Source organism: Lactuca serriola, chromosome 3 (genome assembly GCF_051521515.1).
Source record: "Lactuca serriola cultivar US96UC23 chromosome 3, Lser_US96UC23_V15, whole genome shotgun sequence".
In the NCBI taxonomy this organism is placed as follows: Eukaryota; Viridiplantae; Streptophyta; class Magnoliopsida; order Asterales; family Asteraceae; genus Lactuca; species Lactuca serriola.
The window spans coordinates 138291188-138301708 of record NC_136410.1 but is presented as its reverse complement, the minus strand read 5'-3'; positions in this window follow the sequence as shown (position 1 = coordinate 138301708).

Genomic DNA, 10521 nt, shown 5'->3' with positions numbered 1-10521 from the left:
GTTGGGACTTTGGTATCCTTCGAAAACGGGGTTTTTCATTCAAGCTTTCTCAGATTATGATCTAGGAGGATGTACTTTGGATAGGAAAAGTACGAGTGGTGGATGTCAACTATTGGATGGGAAGCTGGTACGTTGGCAATCGAAGAAACAAACTTGTGTAGCTATATCAACTGCTGAGGCTGAATACATTGCTGCTGCTGCTTGCACATCACAAATTATTTGGATTTAGAGTCAACTTCGTGACTATGCAATAAACATCAAAAAGATTCCCTTGTATTATGATTCGCAAAGTGCAATTCGCATTTGTCATAATCCAGTACAACATTCAAAGACAAAACACATTGCTCTTCGATATCATTTTATCAAAGATCATGTGGAAGATGGGAATATTGAAATTCATTTTGTTAAAACAACTAAACAACTTGCTGATATTTTTACAAAACCTCTTGATGAAAAATCATTTGTTAGAATTTTAGCAGGTTTGGGGATGATTGATGCGAATTCAATTCCAAAAACTCAAGCATGAAAGTGTCGTTCAGCAGTTATGAATCGAAATTGTTCAGATATTACTGTTCATCCAGAGGCTTCGCATGGCTTCGCATCCACATCTTTTCGCATTTGCGATCATAACAACTAAGGTTATGTTTACGATTCATTTTGTAAGTTTTTAATTTTTGAAAAATCAAAAATCCAAAAAGATTTTATGTTTGTTCATTTGTGTTTTTGAAAAATTAAAAATCCAAAAAGATTTTATTTTGTTATGTTTTCAATTTTGAAAAATTCAAAAATCACAAAAATATTTATGTTTTCTTTGTTCTTTAAATATTGTGTGCTGAGAGTTTAGTACAGGGCTTAATGCGAAGCGGTCTTGCTTATATGTTTCTACGGGAAGGTATTAATTTTTTTTAACTAGTTAGGATGTCCCTAGAAGCATGCTATTGTATGTAGACCAAAAGCCTCAACAAGACTCTATGTGTGAGAAAAGAAAGCCTTAATTAAATTATCACATGAAAATTTCTTACCAAAAGGCTTATATTCGCATAAGTCAAAAGAGCTACCTTACTCTTCTCAAAAGAGTTAAGAGTTTTCTGTTTTGTCCATTATAACAGAGGTACATTTCGATTCTTAACCAATATTTTTATACCAAACAATTCTTTCAATCCAAATTTTCGAAGAGATTTGTCCTTGAGGTCTTTGATCAAACCAATCAAAACCTAGACAAATCACAAGTCTGTGTTTATGATCTAACATCATGAGACCGTGATGGAAGTGAAACCCAAACATCATAAACCTTAAGGAATTAACGGGGAACATCATTCCAGATTTTAACGAAACCTTTGTTTCAGTATCAAAATTTCGAAACTCCAAATCATATTCAATTCGCATGTGTGGTCTTGATCAAATATTCGCAACCCACGATGTTTGTTACCCAACAAGATCCAAAACAAATTTTTTTTTTGAATATGATTTCTGTGTGAGTTTTATTCGCAAATCCTAGTCATGATAAATATTTTCAAAAGCCAACTTGTCACTGACTACACTGGTCAAACAAGTAATTTCATTTACAATTTCTCACTTTATGTTAAGGTAGATATGTAATGAAATTTAAAACCAATCCAAAATATTTTTTAAAAGAAGCCCTTCGATACTTATCTAAAAGTATTCGATTGTAATTCACGGGAAACTACACAAGCTGTTGAGCGTCTCTCTTGATGATTAACGAAGCAACCTTTGCATGGGGTTTAACTGCATTCATGTCAAATTGAATTGTTAACATCACAGAATTCCAAAAATTTTTTTGTTTTGTTTATCATCTTATTCTGTTGACACAATGCACACACGAAATCCTTGAGGTTCTGAGTAAAACCAACTCAGGCTGATGATTTCGCAAATCTGGCATATGACTTCACTTTACATCCCAAAAGTGAAAGAGCCTTGCCTCCATGCGAAGGATTTTAACGGTTCAGATTCTATAACGGGAAACTTGACAGGCTGTGTACTCAAGATGGTTGGTATTCTATCCGGTTTTCAAGGAGATGAGACAGTTACTTTTTGAAGCATGGTTATCTTTTGAAGTAATGATCCGATTTTCAAGGTGCCACATCGGATAACATTAAATGCATCCCACTTTAATTTCAAATCAATTTGGGTAAACTATAAAAGGGGGATCAAGAACACTATATACGGTTACGCGAATAGAACTCTCACAAACCTCCAAAGATTCAAACTTGTTCAACTCCATCTCTTTCAAAGCCTAACAATGGCTGCCACTCAATCCAACACTGATGAAGTTCTTTCTCAATCCCTGATGAAAATCCAAGGCACAAATTATCAAGTTGATCCAAATGTCTCTTTTTATCCCGAAGAATTGAAGATGCTCATCGTTGCTCTGAAACGATCACCTCTGTCCACTGCCATGTTTAGTTCATTCTCCGTTCCAATGACATGGTTATCCTTGGCAGCTTCAACAACATCATACAACCATACTACTGATGTGATAACCTTCAAATTGATAAACAACAAACGGGTAAAACTTTCCAAGAAGATGTTTGTTGAATTCTTGCAGATTCCGAACAATCCTCCATTTTTCAAACCTGTTAACTCTCAAATCATTCATATGTTCAATGAGATGGGCCATCAACCAGAGCTTGAGAAGATAAGTGACTTTCGAAAGTCTGGGTTGCCGTGCATATGGAATTTCTTATTGGAATTTTTCTCCGATGCCTAACAGGAAGAACAGTTGGACTGGATAGAGGGAGAATGGAAGTATATGCCATGGTTATGGGCTTGTAGTACGATATCAGTGTAAATTATGCAACCCACTTGTGGAAGGAATTTGTCAAGAGTCTAGAAAACACAAACTCTGAAAAAGGAATTTCATGTGCGAGGTATTGGAGTTTGATTCTAGAGAAGGTGTATGAAAGAGAAGGGATTGCTGTCCCTGAGGATGTTGAAGTTGCTGAATTCTCTTTATATCAATTTCCGAAGGTAGTGGAAGATGATGAGGCAATTTTTACTCATGTTTCTCGCATTCCAGATGCGATGCTTCGCAAGGTCTCTCAAACTCACAAGGTCTTGGTGAGATATTTGAAAACAATTGATCAATCGGTGCCGAATGGAGTGTTATTAGATGTTGCTGCACCATCAAAGAAGAAGAAGCCTACAAAGAAGGATGCGAAAGGTCATTCTTCGCAAAAGGTTCAAGATGAAGATGTTCATATTGAAGAGACTTCATCTAAATCGAAGAAAGAAATAATACCTTCCAAGTCTAGGGTATTGAAAAAGATTCGTAAGACTGAGGTGAACAGTAAAGGTGTTACCATTTGCAATATTCCAGCTCCGGTCTCTCCAGGAAAGAAAAGGCAAAGAGCTGAAGACGTTGCGAAAAACATGCAACGTACTCTAACAAAAAGATGGAAGCTGGTGGTTCGCAATGAATCATCTGATGAAGAGATAGTTCCAGAAACTCCACCGGTGACGTCTACGGTAAATGTTTCCTTACCAATTGATAAGTTATTAATTAACTTGATGATCGATTAGATCTTCTTAAAAGGTAATGCGATGAAGTAAAAACAGTAAATAACACAAGTATAGATCAAGATGTGTCGAATGATTAGATCAAACAATCCTCAGCAGAGTTTGACTAAGAACTTCCACTATAGAGGATTCTAGGGTTACAAGAACGATAACAATAAACTTGCTGAATAATAACTCTCTGATCGTTCTATTCTATCGTTACCTTCTAGGAGCATGCAAGCAACTATATATAAACTAAACCCTACTAAACTCACGGATGGACAGACCCATGCCGGAGATACATAATGGACTAGCTAACGAGCCCAATAGACGCAATACATAACACAAAACATGACCCAACAATCTCCCCCTTTGCGTCAAATTGGAGCGAGACTACTTCTTCTTCTTGCTTGGGCCAGCAACAGGAGCCTTCTTGACAGTATCAAACAGACGTGTGATAAGAGCAAGAATAGTCTGTCTGAACCGAATGTACCATTGAATCATATCATCAAAGTACTTGACATCGTCCGCTGTGTTCCGCTTGCATCTGTGGATGATCCTTAAAACGTGCTCCAAACAGGCAGCGGTGTATAGATGTTTGTCTGCCAAGGCGAAAAGACATTTCTGTCCTTCGTTCCTGGTAAACATGACCGAGTTCCTCTTCGAGTCAATCTTCCCCATCTGCATTAGGTTGAGATCACTGGCAGAGCCAACAGGAGATATTGTAGGTTTCTTCTTAAATACGCTCGCAATCTCCTGATCCATCAATGCAACTTCCATGATGTAGCACACGAGCATCCTCTTGAAATGGTCGATGATCGGACCGTATTCAACTTCGTTGGTGAGGAGGATATTGTGCAAGATAATCCAATCATGGGGATTAAGGTTGGGAAGATCTGTAAGGGAAATAGCATGTTTGGTTTTGGCAGATCCCCGAAGTACCTTGAACCGAACGTTGATGAAGTTACCTTCACTGAACGGCTTCAAGACCCGAACGTTGACAATTTTCTGAGCGCTCCAAGTCTGATATTGGGGTTGAGCAGCCTTCAGATAGAAATTGATTAAGTCCCGATCAACCTGTGGATGAGGATGAGGGAACTCTGCAACGTTGTCAAAGGCATGAAAGATAAACGCCTTTCGGGTCAGTGGCATGTCGAACTTTGAGTCGACAGTGTTGGAACGATCTAAAGAGATCACAGGTTCCAGCCACAAGATACTTGGTGTGTCGATGGCTTCCTTAATCAGCCTCTCAAGAGTCCAGGAAGGAAACAAAGTTTTCCTGCTCTCAAGAAGGTCGTGGTCTTCCTTCTGTTTACGTTCGGCTTCTTCAGCCTCTCTTGCCACACGAGCACTGATGTCAGCCTCATTGTTTCGACTTTGCCGCTTGAGAATGTCGGCAATTGTCTCTTTATCATCATCTTCACTCTCCTCAACAATGTTTTTGCCTTTGTCTTTCACACCAGAACCGAAGGCTTGGCCTACTGGAGGAGGTTCGGTTGTGTGAGTTGCTGAAGTAGGAGGTGGTTGAGACATTGTTTCCTTCTCTCCCCCTTGTTTCGGAATGGACACGAAATCAAGGAGCCCTTCAATTTTGTTGAGTAGGGCGAGGGTGGGAGCGAGCTTCTCTGCAAGGTCACGCCTCACAGTGTAGTTGAGAATTGGATCATGTGCTTCTAGGATTTTTGAGATAGCAGAGTGGACATCCGAAACACACAATTTTATTACTTCTCTTTCAGATCGAAGAGATTCAATCTCCTGTTGAGAGTTGGAGATTTGAATGCTCTTGACCTTCAGAGCGGTAGTCTTCTTTGCAAGAATGTCCATGAGAGTGTTCTCGGCAGCCAAATCTTCTTGAAGCTTGGAGAGACGCTCTTCGATGGTTGTTCGGAAAGCTGAGTTATCGTCAGAAATTGTTTGACGAAGAGAAGCGAAGGACTTCAACTCAGTTGCGACTGATGTTGCCAGCTGGTGGAAAATAGGTTCCAGCATAGTCTTGGCGGCGTTGGCACTCTCCTGTAAAGACTTGAACAGGGAAGTCTAAAGAGATCACAGGTTCCAGCCACAAGATAGTTGGTGTGTCGATGGCTTCCTTAATCAGCCTCTCAAGAGTCCATGAAGGAAACAAAGTTTTCCTGCTCTCAAGAAGGTCGTGGGCTTCCTTCTGTTTATGTTCGGCTTCTTCAGCCTCTCTTGCCACACGAGCACTGATGTCAGCCTCATTGTTTCGACTTTGCCGCTTGAGAATGTCGGCAATTGTCTCTTTATCATCATCTTCACTCTCCTCAGCAATGTTTTTGCCTTTGTCTTTCACACCAGAACCGGAGGCTTGGCCTACTGGAGGAGGTTTGGTTGTGTGAGTTGCTGAAGTAGGAGGTGGTTGAGACATTGTTTCCTAATCTTTCCAAATCTTCTATCGAAAAACGAAGAGTTTTCGGAAGTGACTGATGCGTGACAGTTGGCGCTGGCGATGATCACGCATGAGAGAGAGTGTCAGTCCCTAATTACACGCCTTCCCATCAGGCGCCGTTTGGATATGAAACGGTTCCTATTCGCACGCGGTTCCCTGTTGCGCCGTTTGAAATCAAATCGATTGGACTCCCGCCGTTTGAAATCATTTCGTCATCTTATCCCTTTAGAATGAAACGACATCTGTAAAATAAAATCGCCACGTGGATCAATATTAACTACAACTTTTGATAACAGCCAACCCAATTGAAATTCCTTAGAATTAATGAAACCAGAATTTTGGAAAATCAAAAAGATTTTCGTGCTGAGTGTGTAAAAGAAAAAGAAATAAAGCAACACTTTTGAGGGATGATGTGACGTGAATAAAGACACGAAGCAGTGGATCTCGGGCACGAATCTCTTCTTTCAAAGTCAAGAGAGACTTTAAAGTGTTTGTGTGGTTTTCCGTTGAATAACGATCAGACACTTATTAAGAAGTGTTGAAAGGCTTCTTTTAATTAGGCTTATGAGGGTAGCTTTCGCTTCGATTCAGAGTTTCTAATCTTGATATAAGACAAAAATCGAACGAAGTACTTGTGAGACCAATGTAGTCTGTTGAACAAGTAGGTTAGAGATAATTTAATTGGCAAGATAAACTAATATATGTGTGAAATCTCAAAAAAAAAAAAAAAAAAAAAAAAAAAAAAAAAAAAAACTGGACCCCAAGGGAAGAAATGTTATTCAACATAACAATTTCATAGGAATCACTCAGAAAAAAAAATAGAGATTTCATGTTGTACGTTCGTCAATTCATTAGTGAAAGCTTGAGCAAATTAATTGTTCACCGTCAATGCATAATGGGTATTGAATTTTGGGTTTCACTTAGCACATAGTGACACGAAGCTAAGATCATGAACACAAAAATTGTGCAACCATAAACCTCAGTGGTAATGTCTGAGAGTCTCAAGGGTTATCTCATGTGAGAAGAGAGTTAGGTAGCTTATGATTAGAATAAGTATGATAGCCTAATTGGGAAGACAAGGTTTGTTTGTACCAAGTCAGTAAGGCTATTATTCAGAATCAGATGAGGCTTTAGACACATACAACAACATGCTTCTAGGGACATGTAGTTAGTGAAATGATTTACCTACAAGTAGACCAAAAAAATAAAATAAAAAAAATAAGAGCCAATAAAGAATTGTTTTGGAGTTTTTGAATTTATATAAAAAAAATTGAATTAAAAAAAAAATTGGTGTTTGGAATTTTTGATAAAATAAAATAAAAAATAAGACATAAAAAAATTATACAAAAAAAATGTTGGAACCGAACCCGAGCGTTCGGTCTATTTCGTTTGAGAAAAACTTTGGAACCGAATCCGAGCGTTCAGTTTATTTCGGTTGCCAAAGAAAATAGGTTTGAAAAAGAAAATAACTTTGACAATAAGATAAATGAATTTGGAAAAATTATACATAAGATCTACAACCAAAAGAAATTACCTTTGAGTGATAAGCGAAGGTCAGATGATACAACCGAACCCGAGTGTTCAGTTCATTTCGGTACATGAGCACAAGACCCGAACCCGAACGTTCGGTCTATTTCGCTTCTTACTTTTGATCTTGAGAGGTAATTTTTGGTACTGACTCCGATTCCATCATACCTAGCCCTTGTAGTATTTTGTTGAAAGATGCTTTAGGAAGAGCTTTGGTGAAGATGTCGGCCAGTTGATCAGTGGTTCGAACAAAGTGAATTTTGACATTCCCATCTTCCACATGATCCTTAATGAAGTGATACCTCAGTGCTATGTGCTTGGTCTTCGAGTGTTGCACTGGGTTATGACATATCCTAATTGCACTTTCAGAGTCGCAATATAGTGGGATCTTTTTCATATTGAGTCCATAGTCCCGAAGCTGGCTTTAGATCCAAATCACTTGAGATGTATAGGAGGCAGCTGCGATGTAGTCTGCTTCAGCGGTAGACAGAGATACACAGGTCTGTTTCTTTGATTGCCAACTAACCAACTTCCCGTCAAGGAATTGGCAGCCTCCAGTGGTGCTTTTCCTGTCTAGTCCACAACCTCTAAGGTCTGCATCTGAATAGGCTTGAACGAAGAAACCTGAGTTGGATGGATACCATAAGCCGAGAGAGGTAGTTCGCTTGAGATACCAGAGTATGTTCTTCACTGCAAGCATGTGAGGTTCACGAGGATTTGCATGAAATCTAGCATAGTAACAAACATAAAACATTATATCAGGCTTGCTAGCAGTAAGGTACATTAAAGAACCGATCATTTGGTGATATAGCATAATATCGATTGCTGGCTTATCCAAGGATGGAGTGAGCTTGGTGCCGAACGCCATTGGAACTTTAACCTTTGAGTCTCCCATCAGGCCGAATTTCGCAAAGAGAGTCTTGGTGTAAGCTTCCTGGTTAATAAAGATGCCGTCGGGTCCCTGTCTAATATTTAAACCAAGAAAAAAGTTAATTGGACCCATTGAGCTCATTTCAAATTTAGTCTCCATCAACGTTCTGAATTCAGCCGTTAAGCTAGGATTCGTTGAGCCAAAGATGATATCATCGACATAGATTTGAACAATCATAAGGTGGTTACCTTCCTTCTTACGAAAGAAGGTTGGGTCAACCGAACCTTGTTTGAATTTGGACATCTTTAAAAACTTGGTTAGCGTTTCATACCAGGCCCTCGGTGCTTGTTTCAGTCCATATACCGCTTTGTCCAGAATATAACAGTGATTGGGATATTTTTCATTGACGAATCCAGGAGGTTGCTCCACGTACACCGTTTCTTCGAGTTCTCCATTTAGAAATGCACACTTTACGTCCATTTGGTAGACCTCATAGTTCTTGTGTGCAACATAGGCAAGAAATATTCGAATAGATTCCAGCCTAGCCACAGGAGCAAAAGTTTCCTCATAGTCGATTCCTTCCTCCTGGCAATATCCTTTCACCACTAGTCGAGCTTTGTTCCTTATCACATTGCCTTCCTTGTCCATCTTATTTCTAAAGACCCATTAGAGACCAACAACCGAGGCATCTTGAGGAGTTGGAATGAGGCGCCAAACTTTATTTCTTTCGAATTCATTAAGTTCGTCTTGCATAGCTTGAACCCAATCGGAGTGATCAAGAGCAGTGTTAACTGTCTTTGGTTCAACTTTTGAGACAAAGGAGTTAAACATACAGAACTCTACTTTTGAAAATAAGGAGGTTTGCTTTGCCTTTAGTTGAGATCGGGTCAGGACCTTTTCAGAGACATTACCGACAACCTGTGAAACAGGATGATCTCTGGTCCATTTGACAAGAGGAGGGTAATTTGGATCATAGGATGGATCCAATTCAGCATTTACCATCTCTTCTAGTTCAGATTGACTATCATCGTCATAAGACATATCGGCTTTCTCCCCCTCGACCGATGAGCTTTCAAGTTTATCTTGACTTTCCGGAGCTACAGGAGTTTCGGGTGGTGTTGAGCTTTCGGGTACCACAGGACTTTCGGGTGCAGATTGGATGTCGGGAGTAGCTGAAGAACAATTCTCCCCCTCAACATGTGAGCCTGGCTGTGAAGAAGAAGGTGGATTCTCCCCCTCAACTGAAGCACCGTGTTGTGGCGGGTCGTTTGGACTTGATCCTCTTTCATTCATTTGCTTGGCAGCATCTTCGATGAGTTGCTTCAGATGATCTACTTTGTTGTCTGCTGCACTAGCTTCCGAGAGAGTAGCCTTCTCTGGTTCATCGAATAACTCAACGAACTTCTCAAACAGATTTGCAATCGAGGCTGTGACTTGGCCTGTTTGAGAAAAAATTTCTCCAACTTTGTCTTCACAGGCTTTCAGGTTTTTGACATAACTATCATCAAAAGTCACATAATAAGTTTCTTCTATCTTCCTTGAACGCTTGTTTAATACTCGACAGGCTTTCGAAGTGAGAGAATATCCCAGGAAAATCCCTTCATCGGCTTTGACGTCAAACTTGTTACGATGTTCTTTAGAGTTGAAGATGAAACACCGTGGGCCGAATACGTGGAAGAATTTGACATTTGGCTTCCTGTTGTTGATGATCTCATAAGGAGTGAGATTAAAGCGTTTATTGAGATAGGAGCTGTTCTGCGTAAAACATGCTGCAACAATAGCATCAGCCCAAAAGTATAAAGGTAGAGAAGCAAAACTGAGCATGGTTCGGGCCGCCTCACACAAAGATCGGTTTCGTCTTTCGACAATCCCGTTTTGTTGAGGGGTGTAGGGAGCTGAGAAGTTGTGAATGGTTCCTTTTTCTGCCAAGAAGTCTTCAAATTCTTTATTTTTGAACTCCAGCCCATTGTCGCTCCTGATGTTGCGAACGACTTTCCTCAGCTGCACTTCAACCTGCTTGATAAACATCTTTAGCTTGAGAGTTGCTTCAGATTTGTGCTTCAGAAAGAACACCCATGTAAAACGTGAAAAGTCATCAACAATGACAAGAATATACTTGCTGCCACCGATGCCTTCGATAGATGATGGACCACACAAGTCAATGTGAATTAACTCTAGTGGTTCAACAACTTTAGTTTTT